Here is a 21,965-nt window from a genome sequence, read left to right on the forward strand (position 1 = left end):
AATTCATGTTTTTATATCATATATTGATGATAAACATTTAATAAAGGACAGTGAAAGGACTCAGAGAGTCAGTGGTTCACACCATATAACACATTCTTCTTGGGAAGTGCTGGGTTTTTTCATTAAAGGGATTTTGGATCATAGGGTGTGTGTGTGTGTATGTGTGTGTGTGTGTGTGTGTGTGTGTTTTAGTTAATGTTCTGCTGTTGGTGAAATACATAAAAGAGAACAAAGTTGTGTCCCCAACGAAATCTCATCTTGAAGCATAGTTCCCATAATCCCCACGTGTTATGGGGGTGACCAGGTGGAGATAATTGAATCATGGGGGGTGGTTTATCATGTTTTCATGGTGGTGAGTTAGTTCTTATGAGATCTGATGGTTTTATAAGGGACTTCCTTCTTCACTGGGCACTCACACTTCTTCTCCCTGCTGCCATGTGAAGAAGGATGTGTTTGCTTCCTCTTCCACCATGATTGTAAGTTTCCTGAGGCCTCCCCAGCCATGCTGAACTGTGAGTCAATTAAACCTCTTTCCTTTACAAATTACCAGTCTTGGGTGTGTCTTTATAGCAGTGTGAGAATGGACTAATACAGTAAATTGGTATCAGGTGGTGGGGTTCTGCTGTAAAGGTACCCAAGAATGTGGAAGCAACTTTGGAACTGAGTAACAGGCAGAGGTTGGAAGTTTGGAGGATTCAAAAGACGATAAGAAAATGTGGAAAGTTTAAGAAATTCCTAGAGACTTGTTGAATGGCTCTGATGACAATGGTGATAGTAATATGGACAATGAAGTCCAGGCTGAGGTGGTCTTAGACGGAGATGGGGAACTTGTTGGGAACTGGAGTAAAGGTCACTCTTGCTATGCAAAGAGACTGGCAGCATTTTGCCCCTGCCCTAGAGATATGTGAAACTTTGAACTTGAGAGAGATAATTTAGGGTATTTGGCAGAAGAAATTTTTAAGCAGCAAAGTGTTCAAGAGGAAGCAGAGCATAAAAATTTGGAAAATTTGTAGCTTGACAATATGATATAAAAGAAAACACCATTTTCTGGGTATAAATTCAAGCCTGTTGCAGAAATTTGCATAAGTAACAAAGAGCCAAATGTGAATCACCAAGACAATGGGGAAAATGTCTTCAGGGCATGTCAGAGACCTTCATGGCAACCCCTCCCATCACAGGCCTGGAGGCCTAAAAGGGAAAAATGGTTTCCTGGGCTAGGCCCAGGGCCCCTCTTCTGTGTGCAGCCTAGGGACTTGGTGCCCTGAGTCTCAGCTGTCCCAGCCATGGCTAAAAGGGACTAAGGTACAGCTTGGGCCATAGCTTCAGAGGGGGAAAGTCTCAAGCCTTGACAGCTTCCATGTGGTGTGGAGCCTGTGGGTGCACAGAAGTCAAGAATTGAGGTTTGGGAACCTCTCCCTAGACTTCAGAGGATGTATGGAGACACCTAGATGTCCAGGCAGATGTGTGCTGCAGGGGCAGAGCCCTCACAGGGAACTTTTGCTAGGTCAGTGCAGAAGGGAAATGTGGGGTGGAAGCCCCCACACAAAGTCCCCACTGGGCTACTGCCTGGTGGAGCTGTGAGAAGAGAGACGCCATCCTCCAGACCCCTAAATGGTAGATCCACCGACACCTTGCGTTGTGTGCCTGGAAAAGCCACAGACACCTAACACTGGCTGAAAGCAGCCAGGAGTGGGGCTGTATCCTGCAAAGCCATAGAGGCAGAGCTGTCTAAGGCTGTGGGAGCCCATCTCTTGCATCAGCATGACCTGGATGTGAGACATGGGGTCAAAGGAGATCATTTTAGAAATTAAGGTTTAATGACTGCCCTTTTGGATTTCAGACTTGCACAGGGTCTGTAGCCTCTTTGTTTGGCCCATTTGGAATTGGTGTATTTACCCAATGCCTGTACCCCTATTGTATCTAGGAAGTAACTAACTTGGTTTCAATTTTACAAGCTCATAGGTAGAAGGGACCTACCTTGTCTCAGATGACACTTTGGGCTTGGATTTTTGATTTAATGCTGGAATGAGTTAAGACTTTGGGGGACAGTTGGAAAGGCATGATTGTGTTTTGAAATGTTAGGACATGAGATTTGGGAAGGGTCAGGGTAGATTGATATGATTTGGCTGTGTCCCCACCCAAATCTCATCTTGAATTGTAGTTCCCATAAACTCCACATGTCATGGGAAGGACCAGATGGAGATAATCGTATCATGGGGGTGGTTTCCCTCATCCTATTCTCATGAGAGTGAGTGAGTTCTCATGAGATTTGATGGTTTTATAAGGAGCTTCTTCCTTCACTGGGCACTCACACTTTTTCCTGCCACCATGTGAAGAAGGATGTGTTTGCTTCCCCTTCCACCATGATTGTAAGTTTCCTGAGGCCTTCTCAACCATGCTGAACTGTGAGTCAATTAAACCTCTTTCCTTTATAAATTACCTGGTCTGGGGTATGTCTTCACAGCAGTGTTAAAAGGGACTAATGCAGGCTCTTTTTTATTAAATTTAGTTTTCAAAAAATTTTTATTATGTTGCAAAATATTCACTAGATAGATGTTTTTATTCCTAGCATAATGTCACCAAAACATATTGAGTACCTATTTTAAAATTTCTTCTCAATGTTTTTCTTTCAAAGAGGAAATACAGGAATCCTGATCAAAGAATGGAGAGAGTAGGGCATGACAGGTAAAAAGAGAAGTCATTGAGGAATGACTATGAGGAGAATCAAAGCTAGAGTGTCAGGATGAAGTGGAGAGGAAGAAACTGCATTTTGCTAACAAATAAATTACTAGTAGTTCTGACAATTAGCACCTTGAGGAAGATATTTATCATAAAGCCATGAGTTTCAGAGCTGCAAGAGACGATGGTGAGTTTTAATTCCCCCATTCATTTTTCCGAGCAAGAAAATTGAGATCCAGAAACTTGTCTAAGATCTCACAAAGTGGGGTGGGTCTCAGGGGATGGGGGGTGGTGGTTAAAGCTGAGATCAGAAGGCAGATTCTTGTATTTTCACTTCTGTGATCACTCTTCGATGCTTCAGCTAATATGTCCACTTTAGAGTTTAAATTCACTGAAATCTGGAGCATCTGTGACTGATTTTTTTTAAAATGAACATACTAAAAGTTATACAATGAATCAGTTTTATCCCTTAATAGAATCACTACAAAATTATACATTAATTCCAAAACTGATTTATGACCTGTGCAACCTTGGGAAATTTCTTCATCTTTCTACTCTTTCATTTTCTCATCTGTAAGACGAAGATATTGACCTTGCAAAATTATTATAAAGTTTATAGAAAATGTATGTAGCACTACACCTATTCAAGAAATAGTAGCTAGTGATTTAAAAAGAAATCGCAGCTAGCATTTATTGATATGTGTTTCTGTTTAGTACTTTATATGAACTATCTCATTTGCTCATTTACATTATTTGTACGAATATTATCATTTAAAATTACAGTGCACTGTGTAACAACATTTTGGTCAGTAGCAGACTGCATGTATGAAGATGGTCTCATAAGATTATAGTGGAGCTGAAAATTCCTATCACCTAAGTGACATTGTAGCCATCCTAATACCATAGGATAACACATTACTCACATTTGTTGTGATACTGATATAAACAAACCTACTGCACTGCCTGTAGTGTAAGTCTAGCACATACAATTATATACAGTATATAATGCTTGATAATGATAATAAAGTACTATGTTATTGGCTTATGTGTTTACTATATTATACTTCTTATCATTATTTTAGAGTATACTCCTTCTATTTGTATATATGAAAAAAGTTAGCTGTAAAACAGCCATAGGCAGGTTTTTCAGGAGGTATTCCAGAAGGAGGCATTGTTATCATAGGAGATGACAGCTCCATGCATGTTACTGCCCCTGGAGACTTTCCAGTGAGACAAGACGTAGAGGTGGAAGACAATGATATTGATGATCTTGACCCTGTGGAGGCCTAGGCTAGTGTGTGTGTGTGTGTGTGTGTGTCTTAGATTTTAATTATAAAGTTTAAAAAGTGAAAAAAAAGGAAGAAAAATATCTTCAAGAGTAAGGATATACATAAAGAAAAAAATTTTGCAAAGCTGTACAATGTGTTTGTATTTTAAACTAAATATTTTTAGAAAAGAGTCAAAAGAGTTAAAAAGTTTAAAAGGTTTATAAAATAAAAATGTTTCCATCATCTAAGGTTAGTTTGTTATTAAAGAAAGAATAAAATGTTTAAATAAACTTGTAGCCTAAGTATCCAGTGTTTATGAAGTCTATTATAGTGTACAGTAATGTTCTAGGGCTTCACATTCACTCACCACTCACTGACTCACCCAGAGCAACTTCCTGTCTTGCAAGCTCCTTTCATGGTAATTGCCCTGCACAGGTGTACCATTTTAAATCTTCGATATGGTATTTCACTGTACCTTGTCTATGTTTAGATATGTTTAGATGCACAAATACTTAACATTGTGGTACCATGGCTTGCAGTATTCAGTACAGTAATGTGCTGCACAGGTTTGTGGCCTAGGAGCAATAGGCTATACCACATATCATAGGTGTATAGTAGGCTATACCATCGAGGTTTGTGTAAGTACATGCTATGATGTTCACACAATGGAATCGCCTAATGATACATTTCTCAGAAGGTATCCCTTTCATTAGGCAATACATGACTGTATATTAGCATTGCTCAAAGTATGTTCTAGCTATTCCTTTGGAATTCTTGCATCTGAGTAATTAGAAGAGCCAGATTTCTGAACATAAAGCTGCTACTTCCCTGCTACCAGTGCCTGACATTTTATAGGTGGAGCTGGGTCACCACAGGCAGTGCCTCTAGTCATGACACTTTGTGTTGTTCTATGTGGATGTGTATTAGATTCCTCTTGCTCCTGTAACAAATCACCATAAACGTAGTGTCTTAAAACAACACAATTTATTATCTTACAGCTTTGGAGGAAAGGAGTCCAACATGGGTCTCACTGGGCTAAAATCAAGAGGTTGGCAGGGCTGCATTCCCCCTGAGGCTGTAGGGGAGAATTTGTTCCATGCCTTTTGCAGCATCTAGAGGCTTCCTGCATTCCTTGGGTCATGGCTCCATTCTTCCATCTTTGAAGCCAACAACATTAGGCCAAATCCGTCTCACACTGCTATTTCATTTCCATTTATAAGGACCCTTGAGATTCTACTGGGCTCACCCAGATCATTTAGGATAATCTTATTATAAGGTTGGCTGATTAGCAACATTAATTTGATCTGCAGCCTTAATTTTCCCTTGCCATGTAACAAAGCACATTTGTAGATTCTGGAAATTAGGTTATGGACATCTTTATGGTTTGGAGGGCATTATTCAGCTTCCTACAAAAAAGAAATAGAAATCTCTAGTTAAGAGCTGAATAGTCTCACTATACTATATCTATATCTCTGCAGGAAAGAATCTGATAGCATTGACATATTCTTCACCAGCTTTGTTTTGTCTTCAGTGTTGCCTTGCAATAGTGAGATTTTTTTTTTTTTTTTTGGCCAGCAAAATGGTTTCTTTTATATAGAATTTATATGCAGCAATTTCTTTAAGATGTGTTAGTATTGGCCAGGCGTGGTGGCTCACGTCTGTAATCCCTGCACTTTGGGAGGCCAAGGCAGGCGGATCATGAGGTCAGGAGTTCAAGACCAGCCTGACCAACATGGTGAAACCCTGTCTCTACTAAAAATACAAAATTAGCCGGGCATGGTGGTGCATGCCTGTAATCCCAGTTACTCAGGAGGCTGAGGCAGGAGAATTGCTTGAACCTGGGAGGCGGAGGTTGCAGTGAGCCAAGATCCCGCAACTGCACTACAGCCTGGATGACAGAGCCAGACTCCATCTCAATATATATGTGTGTGTGTGTTAGAATTATTTTTCCTAATATTTCCCAATTACTTGTTCTTGAAGAGATAGTGTAGTATTAGAAAGGCATTCTTGGTGGGGGTGGGGACCAGGAGGGAGTACAGAAGGGTCAGAGGGAATTAAGTATCTACTATGTCTTTGCCTTATGCATCCTGATCGCCACGCTGCAGCTAGGAGCACAGGTGTTGCAGGCAGATGAACCTGAGTTTGAATCTTACTGCCTCTTATTAGCCAAGTGACCCTGGGTAAGTTATTTAAATTTTATAAGCAGCGATTTTCTTACATGCAAAGCAAAAATGTTAGCACTTATTTTACAGGGTTATTGATATTAAATGAGATAATGCACACAAAGCATTTAACATACTACCTGACTCATAGTGAGGACTCCATTAACATTAGCAGTTGTTGTGGTGGCGGTTGTTATTTTCATCTCTCTGAACTTCAGTTCCCTTGTTTGCAGGGGACGGTTGTATCAGATGCTCTCTAAGATTCATTCAGTTCTAATAGTCCATGATGGACCGGGCGCTGTGGCTCATGCCTGTAATCCCAGCACTTTGGGAGGCCGGGGCTGGCGGATCACGAGGTCAGGAGATCGAGACTATCCTGGCCAACATGGTGAAACCCTGTCTCTACTGAAAATGCAAAAATTAGCTGGGTGTGGTGGTGCGCACCTGTAATCCCAGCTACTCTGGAAGCTGAGGCAGGAGAATCGCTTGAACCCAGGAGGCGGAAATTGTAATGAGCCAAGATTGCCCCACTTCACTGCAGCCTGGTGACAGAGCAAGACTCCATCTCAAAAAAAAAACAAAAAAGGTCCATGGTGTTAGATATTATTCTCCATGTATGAAAGGCTTGATTAACTTTGTTTCATTTTATTGCTGAAGAGTGAGCTGTGTAGATTTTAATTAGGGATTCAATATCTGTGTTCTAAAGGTTATATATCCATTGAAGTTATTTATTTCTGGAGATGGGTCAGAGAAATAATATTTTTTCAGAGACTGTCCTTTTAATCTTAACTTTCAAATTTCATGGCATGAATTTGGCCATAGTATCCTCTTTTGATTAAAAAGAAGTCTCCACTGTTTCTGTAGCTATGTCCTTTATGTCTGCTTTTAAAATTATTTTCTATTTGTCTTTTTTCTTTTTTATTCTTTATTGCTTTGGCTAGTAGTTTGTCTAATTAGTTTTTTTTTGTTTTCAAATCAACTTTTTTTTTTGCTGATTCTTTTTAGTTTTATTCTTGTTTTTAAACATTTTATTAATTTCTGCTTTTACTGTTATTATTTTATTTTATATACTTTGTAGTTGATGCTCTCCTAATTTTTTGAGTTGCATAGGTGAGTTATTGATTTTTACTCTTTCTAAAAATGTATATAGAGTTGAGAATATAAATTTTTTCAAAATATTGCTTTAGCTTTATCTCATAAGTTTTGATATGTACAATTTTCATCATTCAATTAATTATAAATATTTTGAAATGGTCATTGTAATTAGAATACATAAATTATATAAATTTTAAATTTCTAAATATATGGGATTATTTTTTGTATTTGACTTCTAATCTGATTGTACTTGTTCAGAGACTGATCTGAATGACAGAGATTCTTTAATATTTGTTGAGAATTGCTTTTTGTTCTAATAGATGATCATTTTTTATAATTTTTCTACATAGGCTTGAGAAAAGTATGTTTTCTTTAATTGGTGGATGCATTTTTATATGCAAAATATGAAGCAATGCATAGTAATATTTTGTTTTTGATTTATCAATTACTAGGAAAGATGATAAAATCTCTCATTATAATTTTGCCATTATCAATATATCCTTGCATTTCAACTGATTTTTGCTTTTCATGTCTTGAGGCTATATTATTAGGTACATACAAGTTGCCATTTTTACATATTCCTGCTAAATTGTTGATGCTTTTAATATATAATGACCTTCTTCATTTCAATATGCTTTTTTTTTGCCCTAAATTGCATTTTATCTGCCATTAATATAGTGAAAAAAGCTTTTTTTTTGATGGTGGTAGGAGGGCAGATATCTTGTTTCTTTACTTTCAAACTTCTGTGTCTTTATGTTTTGGGCGTTCCTCTTTCAAATACATACAAAGAAATTTCTATGTTTATTCAATCTTAGAGTTTGTAATCAACTTGTATTTTATCTTCACTGAAGATCTTTTAAACTGGAGAATTTAGTTTTTTAATATTTGCTTTTATTAATGGCATTTGGGGATTTATTTCTACCATATTATTTCATCCTTCCCTTGCTTTCCTCTTTAGTAGTTACATTAGGGCTTAAGTTTGGAAATTATGTACCTAGAGGTGATTGTAGAAGCCATTGGAATGAGTATATTGTCAAGATGAGTATATAGTCACGTCATATATACATAAGTATATATGTCAAGTATATTGTCAAGTCGAGGTGGCAGAACTTGGAGGAAAGTTTAACAAGCCGGTAGAAAGAGATCCTACAAAGAGACTGATGAATTCTGAACAGAGAGACAGGAAAAGGATCTGGAAAGGGTAATGTCTTAGAGTCCAGCAGGTGAAAAGGTTTCAAATAAGAGTGCATGGTTAGCAATACCAGATGCTACTGAGTGTATGAAAGGGAATTACATTTTGTGGTGAGAAGATTATTGAAGACTTTTGAAATAAATATTTCAATGCAGTAGTAGGAACAGAAATTTTATGGACAAAGGAAAGGCATGATGTAGAATACAATCTTTGACTGAAGGATTTGTAACAATGGGGGAACTTTAGCATGAGAAAGAAAGTACCCGTCAAGATGTAGAAGAAATAATGCAACAGAACAGGAGCAACTGATGAGCCAAAGTCATCAATACAATAAAAATCTCCACACTTTCTTCTGATGTAGGTTTCTTTTCAAGAATCCACTTAGAGACTGCACAGATTACATGCCTAATTACGAGTTGGAAGAAATGCAATATAAATGACGAGGGTGTCTCAATAGGCAGCACTAATGAATCCATTAATTTGGGTATCATTGATCAAGCACTGTGAAGTTAATCCTGCAATGTGGGTTAGATCAGAGCATACATTAATAAACGCACTTGCATTTGACCTATAAAATGAATGATCAACATGTCCCATAGGGCTGGGAAACTCATGAGCTCTCTTAAGAATCATCACTATCACTAAGCCATTTTAAAGGCCTGGTTTTAGATTTTCATTAGCAGAAATATCTCTGAATGCCTCTGCTAGTGAAAACCAAGTGCCTAATTTCTGCTAAAACAGACTCAAGGCAATTATTAAAGTTTTTGCTCTTAAAGTGAAAATAAAGTAATTTTACTTTACTTGTACCTTTTGTCTTCTTTCCTTTGGGAAGTGACTGCAATCACCAATTTATTTAGCAAATATTTATTGAACAACATCAAGAGTGTGACACTCACCCTAAGTGGCACTAACTTGTCAATAGCTCAGGAGGAGCTATTTCTATTTTATTTTTAAAAAAGAATATTTTGACTAGGATATCCTTCCTCTAGGCATCTTAAATAAAGCATTGTTTTAGGGTAAGGGCAGTTATCCACACTGCTGAGAGCTTTGACTGCTTAGACAAGGCTCTATTCACTTTCTAGAACTCTAAAAATTGTGCAGTGAGAAAAACATAATGGGTGGCTTCATTTTGAAGTGGCCACCCTTAAAAAAGAGGATTTCTCTTTTTGTAAGGAAAACCTTTTTTTTGTTGTTGTTTTTTTAAAATGAAAAGTAAGTGCCCCAAAACTCACCTAGACATTGGGAGGGTGCTTTATTTGCTCTGTATCGTCAAGTAACAAGAGTTTGATGATTGTCTTTTGGAAGCTCAAGAAGGAGTTGTTTAGGGCTTGAGTGGTATATAGAGTAGAGGAGACAGAGTAAAAGGGTCTTAGTAGGAAGATGACATGGATAACAGTCAGGACCTAAGCGGGGAAGAAGGTTGGTAAGAGAGTTATTGTAGAAGAATGGCTGAATATATTTATGGTGTGGAATATTCCATTTGAAGTTAGTTTTTGACCTGTGGTGTAATTTAATTTCCTTCTAAAATCCTCAATACAAGTCAGTTTTACATAGCACCCTTATTTAATGGTGCTTTGGGTGATGCAGGAAGAGGAGCTCTCCCATGCTTGGGACAGAGTGGGAATGAGGAAGAACTCACCTGGAGGTGAGATGGCAAGGAGAGGGATTTCAGAAAGAGTAGGAATCGGACACAGGGAACCTTTTGGGAACCCATGGAAGTATTGTGGTGTGGTGAGATTTTTCACAGAAAGTGGAATGATTACAGAGTGATTTTATTTATAAAAACATGGTTCCTGATTCTTCAATGCCAGAGAACTTGGGGATAGCCAGCTTACTCTTGAAACACTGATAGCAATGCCAGTTGGTCATAAGAATGTATTCCCTCAGGCAGCCCAGATAAATAAAAACAGTGAAAAAAAAAGCTGGATCTTGAAAGTTCTAGGACTCCAATTGGAAATAACTTTTCACAGAGAAATGAAGACATCCTAGCTTTGCTCTCACCTGCTGGGACTCTGGATAACTGACTTATACTTCCCAAGCCTTAGTTTCTCAATGTATAAAATGAGAGAATTAAGCAAGTTACCTATTAGAAGAGTGCCTGCCACATATTAAGTGCTTAATAAATGCTAGCTTCTAAAGAAGGTGACTCTGATGCTACATAAATAAGTCATTTATCCTTTTAACATTGCATACCTAGAGTGTGCCAGCATCTGTTAGACTAAGGCTAAGACTCACCCTTCTCTCCTCTGGTTTTATTACCATTGAGAAATAGGAGAGGATGAATTGGGATCCAAACTTTATATTTGGAAGCCCAATACTACCATAGTGCAGGGACCCTGGCAAAAAGAGAAGGAAAAATGGGGTATCCTATCATTCTTTTGTAAACTGAGCAGCAGAGGGAGCTGCCATGATGTGCTTGCCTCTTACAGACAGAACATGGATGAGGAAACATCACCCCTTGGGAACAAGCAGCCCTGGGAGAGCATGGAAGGGGCACTTGTCCCATTTGGAAATAACGTAATCTCACCACTTGTGAGTGGGACTTGGCCCAGTGCTGCTTGGTCTATTAAATGATTCCTCTTCTAGTCTTGCAAACGTGCATGTGTGTGCAGTTTTAAATGTTTGAGAGAATGGATTTTGTATTAAAAGCATCTCCGTTCATGTTTATTAATGGAGAGGTTGTAGAAGCAGGACTGGTGTTTGTTTCATTTATTTAGCACTTGTGACAAGATGGCTCTGAGCCTGGCCAGTGCAAGGACATTACTTTATTGATTAAATAATGTGATGAAAGGGAATGGTGCTTATGTGTTGAGAGATTATTGCCAGAGACACTTGGCCAACGAAGTGCTGAAAGGAAAGCAGTGTGACACTTCCACTGTGAGTAAGTAATTAGCAGCCAGTTGGAACTGAAATGAAGTGTTCTGGGGAAAGTTCCCATTAATGTTGCAGGTTTGCATTTTTAAAGGCATACAGAAACATACATCTTACTTCTTCATGTTTTGACTCTGAAATAATAAAAAATAAACATCTGAAAATACAGTGATATAGAACAATACCTTTGAAATGGCACAAAATAAAACTGCCCAATTTTATATAAAAGGGACACAATTCTAATCTCAGGTATCATATATAAAACAGGAAAAAATTCAAACAATGCATTTATTACATTACTTTATTGCAGTTCTAAAAAACGTCTACTACTTGTAGAAATATTTTAGGGTCCATATGAAGAAGACGTCCTATGCAGGCATTTATGGGAGAAAATAGGACTGTACTATTCAAGAGTGTAACCTGACATTTGTTCTTTAACCTGTGGAATGATTTGAAGGATGGATATTTTGCCCAGAAAGATGGGGATCTGTAAGAACTCGAGGCACTTGTAGGTCTAGTTTGAGTGATGGCATCAGGATTTACTCTCTGTCTCATGCAGATAGTCTAGCGCTACTGAAAGGGCGTACATGGGCATTTGCAGCTCCTTTTGACAACTTGCTGTTTATTCCATCATGTCTGTAACTCTTCAGAATATTGCTCCTTGCTTTTTGTTCTTCATTATTTATCTTTTTCTCTCATTAACCTGCCTGTCTGTATTCTTCATTTTCTTTTTTTTCTCTCTTCTTTTTCTTCTTGGTAGAGCAAATAATTAAAACAAGGACTCTGAAGGCTCTCTTCCTAGATCCAAATCCTGATTCTGTGACTTACTTGCTGTATGACCTTGGGAAAGCCACTTGACATTTCTGTGCTTCAGTTTCCTCATTTGTAAAATGATGATAATAATAGTGCTTACTCTTAAGGATGCTACAAGAATAAAATGATTTAAAATATTTAAAGTGCTTAAGCCATTCTTGCCACATAATACGTGCTATTATAATTTGTATGTATTTATATGATGAATTAACACATTGGTTTGATTCCCACTGACTCAAAAACATTTAATCACTCTGTAAGACCTCCAGAATGATGCCAAAATTATTACCAAGAGATTTGAGGTGCTCTATTATTTGGCTGTAACCTGTCTTTTAAACCTCTTTCATGATATACTCCACCACATCCCATATTCAAGTCACTTGAGTGTATTCATGCCATAGTTTAGAAGTTCGAACCCTCCAAATCTCATGTTTCAATTTGATCTTCAATATTGGAGGTCGGGCTTAATGGGAAGTGTTTGGAACATGGTGGCAGATCCCTCATGAATAGATTAATGCCCTCTGATGGGAGCTGGAGATGAGTGAATTCTCACTCTTAGTTTCTGTAGGAGCTGGTTGTTAAGAAAAGCCTAGCACCTCCCTTCACTCTCTCTTGCTTCCTTTCCCACTGTGTAATCTCTGTACATGCAGGCTCCTCTTCACCTTCTACCATGAGTGCAAGCAGCCTGAGGCCTTAGTGACAAGCAGATGCTGGCACCGTTCTTCTTGTACAGCCTGCAGAACTGTGAACCAAATAAACCTCTTTTCTTCATAAATTACTCAGCCTCAGGTATTCCTTTATAGTAACACAATTGAACTAGGATAATTCATCATAGCTTGAATTTACCATATATTTTCTAACTTCTCCAAACTACTCACTCAGTAGAAATACTCCCATTTCTTCTTGTTTTCTGCCACTTAAATGCTGAACACCTATGTTTTTATCACTTAAGAATTTGAAAATTATCAGTATATGAAAAGTTCCCTGTGTAGACCTCTCCTATTTACTACGGTTGTGGGAGGCTGAATGATGGCCTCATACCCCGAATGGCCACATTCTAATCCCTGGAATCAGTGAATATTACCTTATATGGCAAAGGCTGTCTAGAGTCATTAAAGATTCTTGAGATAGGAGATTATCTTGGAGTATTCACCTGATCTCTAATGCAATCCTAAGTATCATTATAAGAGAGGGGGCAAAGGCACAATTCACACAGAAAAAATAAGAGAAATTAATATGACCATGGAAACAGAGATTTTCTGTGGAGTGATGCAGCCACAAGCCAAGAAATGCCAATGGCCACCAGTAGTTGGAGGAGGCAACCTCCAGGAGGAGCCTGGGCCTGTCTACACCTTGATTTTAGCTCTGTAAGACTCATCTTGGACTTCTGGCCTCTAGAACTACGGAAAAGTACATTCATGTTGTTTAAAATCACCAAGTTTGTGGTTACTTGTCACAGCAGCCATAGGAAACTAATACAATGGTATTGCGGTCTATGATTTTATTTTCAATACATTTTCTTAATTTGTTTTAAAATTTACATACAGCAAAAATCACTCTTTTTGGTATATAGTTCTATGAGTCTTAACAAATGTACAAACTAATATAACCATCATCACAATCAAGAAATAGAACAGTTCCATCACTGTCTCACCCCCTGCATACCCAAATATCCTTGTGCTACTCCTTTGTTGTCGAACTCTTTCTACACTCTTTTTTTAAAAAAATAATTTTTTGAACTGGGTTTCACTGAGTCACCTAGGCTGGAGTGCAGTGATGCCGTCATAACTCAGTGCAGCTTTGACCTCCTAGACACAAGCGATCCTCCTGCCTCCACCTCCCAAGTAGCTGGTTTCATGCACGTCCATGTGAAGAGACCACCAAACAGGCTTTGTGTGAGCAATAAAGCTTTTAATCACCTGGGTGCAGGTGGGCTGAGTCTGAAAAGAGAGTCAGCCAAGGGAGATAGGGGTGGGGCCATTTTATAGGATTTGGGTAGGTAAAGGAAAAAGGGGGGTTGTTCTCTGGCAGGCAGGAGTGGGGGTCACAAGGTACTCAGTGGGGGAGCTTTTGAGCCAGGATGAGCCAGGAGAAGGAATTTCACAAGACAATATCACAGTTAAGGCAGGAACAGGCCATTTTCACTTCTTTTGTGGTGGAATGTCATCAGTTAAGGCAGGAACCGGCCATCTGCATGTGTATGTGCAGGTCACAGGGGATATGATGGCTTAGCTTGGGCTCAGAGGCCTGACATTCCTGTCTTCTTATATTAATAATTAATTTATTTATAAAATAAATATATATTCTTATATTAATAATTAATTTATTTATAAAATAAAACAAAACAGTGGTAAAGTGTTGGGATGGCGAAAATTTTTGGGGATGGTATGGAGAGATAATGGGCGATGTTTCTCCGGGCTGCCTCAAGCGGGACTAGGGGCGGCGTGGGAACCTAGAGTGGGAGAGATTAAGCTGAAGGAAGATTTTGTGGTAAGGGGTGATATTGTGGAGTTGTTAGAAGAAACATTTGTCATTTAGAATTATTGGTGATGGCCTGGATACAGTTTTGTATGAATTGAAAAACTAAACAATAAGAGAAGGAGAAAAACAGGTGCACATGTACCCTAAAACTTAAAGTATAATAATAATAATAATAATAAAAGGACTAAGAACTGGGAGGACTTAGGACATCTAATTAGAGAATGCCTAAGGAGGTTCAGCATAGCCTTGCCAGCAAAGATTATTTATTTACTTTAAGAGTTAAGAGTGACGGTTTGGGGATAGCACCAGGAGATATCAGCTGTGATAGCTTGGAGAAACAGTGTATACTGGCAATGTAAACAAGAGCAGGGCATGTATGAGTAGTTGAGAATGGTGAATAGGAGTAAGACTAGACAGAAGACAGTAGGGATGACAAGTTTTTTGTGGCACAGTCCAAGTTGGTCTGGTGTCTGGAATGAGACTGGGGCCTAATAAAAAGGAGCATCTATACAGGAGCTTAAATGAGCTGTACTTTGTAGCATTCTGAGGACAGGTCTGACTTCTGAAAGGGAAAGTGGTAAAAGTATTGTCTATTCTTTTTAAGTTGGTGGCTGAGCTTGGTGAGGTGTGTTTTTAAAAGACCTTTAGTCTGTTCTACTTTTCTTGAAGACTGAGGACTGTAAGGGATATAAAGGTTTCAATGAATACTAAGAGCCTGAAAAACTGCTTGGCTGATTTGACTAATAAAGGCTGGTCTGTTATCAGACTGTATAGAGGTGGGAAGGCTAAACTGAGGAATTACATCTGACAGAAGGGAAGAAATGACTGCGGTGGCCTTCTCAGACCCTGAAGGAAAGGCCTCTACTTATCTAGTGAAAGTGTCTGTTTAGACTAAGAGGTATTTCAGTTATCTGACTCGGGACATGTTGAGTAAGCTAATTTGCCAGTCCTGGGCGGGGGCAAATCCCTGAGCTTGATGTGTAGGGAAGGGAGGGGGCCTGAATAATCCCTGAGGAGTAGTAGAATAGCAGATGGAACATTGAGAAGTTATTTCCTTGAGGATAGATTTCTATGATGGAAAGGAAATGAGAGGTTTTAAGAGGCAGGCTAGTGGCTCGTACTATAGCATAGCCTGCTTTTGCTGGTGTATGGTGATTAGGCCTGGTGGAACTGCCATCAATAAACTAAGTGTGATCAGGGTGAGAAACAGGGAAGAAGGAAATGTGGGGAAATGGGGTGAACGTCAGGTGGATCAGAGAGATGCAGTCATGAGGGTCAGGTGTGGTATCAGGAATAATGTGGGAGGCCGGATTGAAGTCCAGGCCAGGAACAATGGTAATTGTGGGAGACTCAACAAAGAGTGAGTACAGCTGAAGGAGCCGGGGAGCAGAAAGTATATGCATCAGGTGTGAGGAAAAAAATAGATTTTGGAAATTATGAGAGCTGCAGAGAGTGAGTTGAGCATAGTTTGTGATTTTAAGGGCCTCTAAAAGTATTAGAGCAGCAGCCGCCACTGCACGGAGACATAATGGCCAGCTTAAAACAAGAAGGTCAAGTTGTTTGGACAAAAAGGCTACAGGACGCGATCCTGGTCCTTGTGTAAGAATTCTGACTGCACAGCCTTGCACTTCAGCTGTATCTAATGAAAAGGGTTGGGATGAGTCAGGGAGAGCTAGAGTGGGGGCAGTCTCTAAAGCTGTCTTCAAGGAATGGAAAGAGGAGTGGGGAAAGGATTTAGGATCTATGGGGTCAGCTAGGTTTCTTTTTGTGAGTTTATATGATGGTTTTGTTAGGATGGCAAAACCAGGTATCTAAAGGTGAAAGTATCTAACTATGCCCAGGAAGGAAAGAAGTTGTTGTTTTGTAGAAGGGGTTGGGGTTTGAGAGATTAATTGGACACAATTGGCAGGGAGAGCACGTGTGTTTTTATGAGAATTATGCTGAGATAGATAACAGATAAGGAAGAAATTTGGGCTTAACTGAAGTAATGGGGGCTGTCTGTGAAGCTTTACGGCAGTACAGCCCAGGTAATTTGCTGAGCCTGATGGGTTTCAGGGTCAGTCCAAGTGAAAGCGAAGAAAGGGTGGGATGAAGGGTGCAAAGCAATAGTAAAGCAAGCATGTTTGAGATCCAGAACAGAATAACAGATTGTGGAGGGAGGTATTGAGGATAGGAGAGTATACGGGTTTGGCACCATGGGGTGGATAGGCAAAACAATTTGATTGATAAGGCATAGATCCTGAACTAACTTGTAAGGCTTGTCTGGTTTTAGGACAGGTAAAATGGGGGAATTGTAAGGAGAGTTTATGGGCTTTAAAAGGCCATGCTGTAGCAAGCCAGTGATAACAGGCTTTAATCCTTTCAAAGCATGCTGTGGGATGGGATATTGGCATTGAGCGGGATAAGGGTGATTAGGTTTTAATGAGATGGTAAGGGGTGCATGATCGGTCGCCAAGGAGGGAGTAGAGGTATCTTATACTTGTGGGTTAAGGTGGGGGAATACAAGAGGAGGACATGAAGGAGGCTTTGGATTGGGAAGAAGGGCGGCAGTGAGATGTAGCTGTAATCCAGGAATAGTCAGGGAAGCAGATAATTTAGTTAAAGTGTCTCGGCCTAATAAGGGAACTGGGCAGGTGGGAATAACTAAAAGGAGTGCTTAAAAGAGTATTGTCTAAGTTGGCACCAGAGTTGGGGAGTTTTAAGAGGCTTAGAAGCCTGGCTGTCAATACCTACAACAGTTATGGAGGCAAGGGAAACAGGCCCTTGAAAAGAAGGTAATGTGGAGTGGGTAGCCTCCGTATTGATTAAGAAGGGGACGGACTTACCGTCCACTGTGAGAGTTACTTAAAGCTCGGCGTCCGTGATGGTCTACGGGGCTTCCGAGGCGATCCGGCAGCGTCGGTCTTCAGCCGCTAAGCCGAGAAGATCTGGGAAGGAGTCAGTCAGAGAGCCTTGGGCCAGAGTTCCAGGGGCTCTGGGAGTGGCTGCCAGGTGAGTTGAACAGTCCGATTTCCAGTTGGGTCCTGCACAGATGGGACACGGCTTAGGAGGAATCCTGGGCTGTGGGCATTCCTTGGCCTGGTGGCCAGATTTCTGGCACTTGTAGCAAGTTCCTGGGGAAGGTGGTTCTGGAGGAACGCCTGGCCACTGCGGTTTAGGCGTTTGGAAGTTCTTGTGTGCTGGAGATGTGGCTGGGGTTTGTCTCACAGTGGAGGCAAGGAATTGCAACTCAGAAATATGTTGCTACTTGGCTGCCTCTATTATTGTACACCTTGAAGGCGAGGTTAATTAAGTCCTGTTGTGGGGTTTGAGGGCCAGAATTTAATTTTTGGAGTTTTATTTAATGTCAGGAGCATATTGGGTAATAAAATGTATATTGAGAATAAGACGGCCTTTTGACCTTTTAGGGTCTAGGGCTGTAAAGCATCTCAGGGTTGCTGCCAAATGAGCCATGAACTGGGCTGGATTTTTATATTTGATGAAAAAGCCTAAACGCTATCTGATTTGGGATAAAGAAAAAGGAGTATTAACCTTGACTATGCCTTTGGCTCCAGCCACCTTTTTAAGAGTAAATTGCTGGGCAGGTGGGGGAGGGCTAGTCACAGAACGAAACTGTAAGCAGGACCAGGTGTGAGGAGGGGAGGTGATAAAAGGATTATAGGGTGGAGGAGCAGAGGCTGAGGAAGAATTGGGACCTAGCTCGGCCTGGCGAGGAGGGGAGAGGTCAGATGGGTCTGTAGAAAAAGAAGATTAGAAAGACTCAGCGATGCTTGGGGTTGGGACTGAGGGGACAGGCAGGAGGGAAAGAAGGAAGATTTGGGAGGAATTGCATTGGGAACAGAGACTACGGAGGGACTGATGTGTAAAAGAGTGCCTGGACGTCAGGCACCTCAGACCATTTGCCTATTTTACGACAAGATTTATTTAGATCTTGTAGGATGGAAAAAATGGAAGTGCTGTTTTCTGGCTATTTGGAACTCCTGTAGAGTTTGTATAGGGTCAAGCAGCATTGTAGAAGAAAATAAGGCATTTAGGTTTTAGGTCAGGTGTGAGTTGAAGAGGTTTGAAGTTCTTAGGCTAAGGGAGGAGGAGGAGGAATGGAGGGTGGAAGGTTGCCTATAGTGAAGGAAGCAAGCCTAGAGAAAAGAGAGTAGAGACATAGAAGGAAGGGGTTCGGGGGTTCTTAAATTCCAGAAAAGTGGGAAAGGGGTTGAGGTGTGGAAATAAGGGGTTGGGGTACAGAGATAAGATGTCAGCGTGAAGAAATAAGGGATTGGGGCACAGAGATAAGAGGTCAGGGCGTGGAAATAAGGGATTGGGGTGCAGAGATAGGTCGGGGTGTGGAAATAAGGGATTGGGGTGCAGAGATAAGAGGTTGGGGCATGGAAATAAGGGATTGGGGTGCAGAGATAAGAGGTCAGGTATGGAAATGGATTGGGGTGCAGAGATAAGAGGTGGGGGTGCAGAAATAAGGGATTGGGGGTTCTTGCCCGCTAGAAAGCTGGACTTGCCACTAAGGGTGAAGGAGAAGGGGTTGAGGGGTTCTTGCCCCTCCTCCAGAAAAGCAGAGAAGGGGTAGAGATACGGAGAGAATGGGTTGGGGTATTTGCCCCTCCTCTAGAAAAGCGGGACTTGCCGCTAAGGGTGAAGGACAGGCATCTCTGCGTGGTCTGACACCTGTGAAACCTGGGTGAATAATCAGAGAGGTGTCCCTGAAATGGTTAAACACAAAGGGAAGGCTGCCTTCCCAGTCCGTGACCGGCGCCGGAGTTTTGGGTCCACGGACAAAACGTGTCTCCTTTGTCTCTACCAGAAAATGAAAGGAATTGAAATTAAGAGAAGGGGGAGATTGAAGTGTGGCACCAAGATTGAAAGGAGAAAGAGGTTGAGGGATAGTGAGGGAGGTTGGAGAAGAGAGTAAAAAGAGGCTGCTTACCGGATTTGAAATTGATGAGATGTTTCTTGGGCTGGTCAGTCTGAGGACCTGAGGTCGTAGGTGGACCTTTCTCATGGAGCAAAGAGCAGGAGGACAGGGGATTGATCTCCCAAGGGAGGTCCCCCGATCCGAGTCACAGCACCAAATTTCATGCACTTCTGTGTGAAGAGACCACCAAACAGGCTTTGTGTGAGCAATAAAGCTTTTAATCACCTGAGTGCAGGTGGGCTGAGTCCAAAAAGAGTCAGCAAAGGGAGATAGGGGTGGGGCCGTTTTATAGGATTTGGGTAGGTAAAGGAAAAAGGGGAGTTGTTCTCTGGCAGGCAGGAGTGGGGGTCACAAGGTACTCAGTGGGGGAGCTTTTGAGCCAGGATGAGCCAGGAGAAGGAATTTCACAAGACAATGTCATCAGTTAAGGCAGGAACAGGCCATTTTCATTTCTTTTGTGGTGGAATGTCATCAGTTAAGGCAGGAACCGGCCATCTGGATGTGTGCGTGCAGGTCACAGGGGATATGATGGCTTAGCTTGGGCTCAGAGGCCTGACAGCTGGGACTACAGGTGCACGCCACCATGCTATTTTTTTTTTTTAATTTTTTGTAGAGATGGGGCGTCTTGCCATGTTGCCCAAGCTGGTCTTGAACTCCTGGGCCCAAGTGATCCTCTGGCCTCAGCTTCCCAAAGTGCTGGGATTAGAGGTGTGAACCACTGAACTTGGCCCCTTTCTACACTCTTAATCCCTGGCAACCATAGATCTTTCCAAAACTATAGTTTCGCATTTTCCAGAATGTCATCTAAATAGAATATTTTCATATGCATCTGTTTGAGTCTAGCTTTTTTCATTCCATGTAATGCATTTGAAATTCATCCCATGTGGTTGCATGTATCAATAGTTCATTCTTTTATATTGCTGAACAGTATTCCATTTTATGAATATATTAAACAGTATTCCATTTTATGAATGTACTAGTTAGTTTATCTGTTCCTCAGCTAAGGAATATTTGGGTGGTTTTTAAATTTCACTTGGGTAAATACTTAGGAATGGAATTGCTGAGCTGCATGGTAAGTATATGTTTAATTTTTTTTTTCTTTTTTTTTTTTTTTTGAGACAGCATCTTACTCTGTCACTTAGGCTAGAGTGCAGTAGCATGATCATAGCTCACTGCAGCCTTGAACTCTTGGGATCCAGCTATCCTCCTGCCTTAGCCTCCCAAGATCTGGGACTACGGGCACACTCCACCATGCCCAGTATATATTTAATTTTATAAGAACTTGTCAAACTGATTTCCAAAGTGTCTGTACCATTTTCCATTCATATCAGCAATATCTGAGAGTTGCAGTTGGTCTGTATCTTTTCCAATACTTAATATTGTCATGTAAATTTTAAAAAATGTGTTTATTTTGGTCATTCTGATATTTGTGTAGTGGCAACTCATTGTGGTTTTAATTTACATTTTTCTAATGACCAGTGATGCTAAGCATATTTTTCATGTGCTTGATTTCCGTCTGTGTGTCTTCTCAGATGAGCTATCTGATTTTTATTTTTTTTTAGCAGTCGGGAAACCAATGTAACCTTAGCAATAGTGAATGTCAAGTTCAGAATTATACGTTAGTTATTGCTTTCAAATGAAACTTTTTGTCTTAATCAGTTTCGGCTACTGTAACAGACTACTATAGATTGGATGTATTAAACAACAAATATTTGTTACATTTATTTCTCACAGTTCTGGAGGCTGGAAGTTTGAGTTCAGGGTGCCAGCATGGTGATGTTCTTGGTGAGGGTCCCCTTCCTGGTTTACAGATGGCTGACTTCTCATTGTATCCTTACATGGCAGAGAAAGAAAAAATCTCTCTTGTTTCTCTTCTTATAGAGGCATTAATCCCATTCATAAGTGCTGCACCTTGTGACCTAACTACCTCCCTAGGACCCTGCCTCTTACTAGCATTGATTTGGAGGTTAGGATTTTAACATATGAATTTGAGAGAGACCCAAACATTCAGCCCATAACACATCCTGTTTCACATACATTAAATTTAGAAGCATTTAATTTTACTATGAGGAGTCAACCTCAAATATTATTTTACATAAAACAGTTCTGATAAATGTATGATTTAAGGTAACAACTTTGTGAAATTAGATAAAATGAGCAATATAACATTAATTCAGGTTCTAGTTACTATTGTTCTTTAGCCATTATATAGCCATAACATGATCTGCAGAGCAGATTGATTTCTTCCTCATTAGGATTTTCTTGAATTGGTGCCTTGACTTAAAAGCTGACCCAAGTCACTGTGTTATTGGTCTTTTGGTTTTCCTCTGCAGGCATTGGCAACTCCATCCCTTTGTGATTCACTTGCAGTTTTATCACTTGAAATAGTGAGTTTGAGTTAATCTTTTCTTCTTAAGTACTACCCATTTCCTTAGAATTCACATTTCAAGAACTCCCTGGGTATTCCAAATACATTGCCA

General features: G+C 40.2%; 2 long non-coding RNA genes across 4 annotated transcripts in view; one reads left to right on the forward strand and one right to left on the reverse strand.

Moving 5' to 3' along the window:
- LOC103783712 (uncharacterized) overlaps nucleotides 1-21,965 on the forward strand; it is a 220,410-nt gene that overhangs the window by 43,704 nt on the left and 154,741 nt on the right. The window lies entirely within an intron of this gene.
- Nucleotides 11,551-20,220, reverse strand: LOC106634466 (uncharacterized). Of its 2 annotated transcripts, none has more exons than XR_008624345.2 (3): nucleotides 19,498-20,177; nucleotides 17,387-17,584; nucleotides 11,551-12,191 (listed from the first exon to the last, which is right to left on the reverse strand). It is a non-coding gene; the product is annotated as an uncharacterized LOC106634466 (long non-coding RNA). The 2 variants fall into 2 exon arrangements; XR_008624346.2 differs by lacking the exon at nucleotides 11,551-12,191 and adding an exon at nucleotides 14,300-14,532 and having other exon boundaries at nucleotides 19,498-20,220.

This window comes from Pan paniscus, chromosome 12 (assembly GCF_029289425.2).
Source record: "Pan paniscus chromosome 12, NHGRI_mPanPan1-v2.0_pri, whole genome shotgun sequence".
In the NCBI taxonomy this organism is placed as follows: domain Eukaryota; kingdom Metazoa; phylum Chordata; class Mammalia; order Primates; family Hominidae; genus Pan; species Pan paniscus.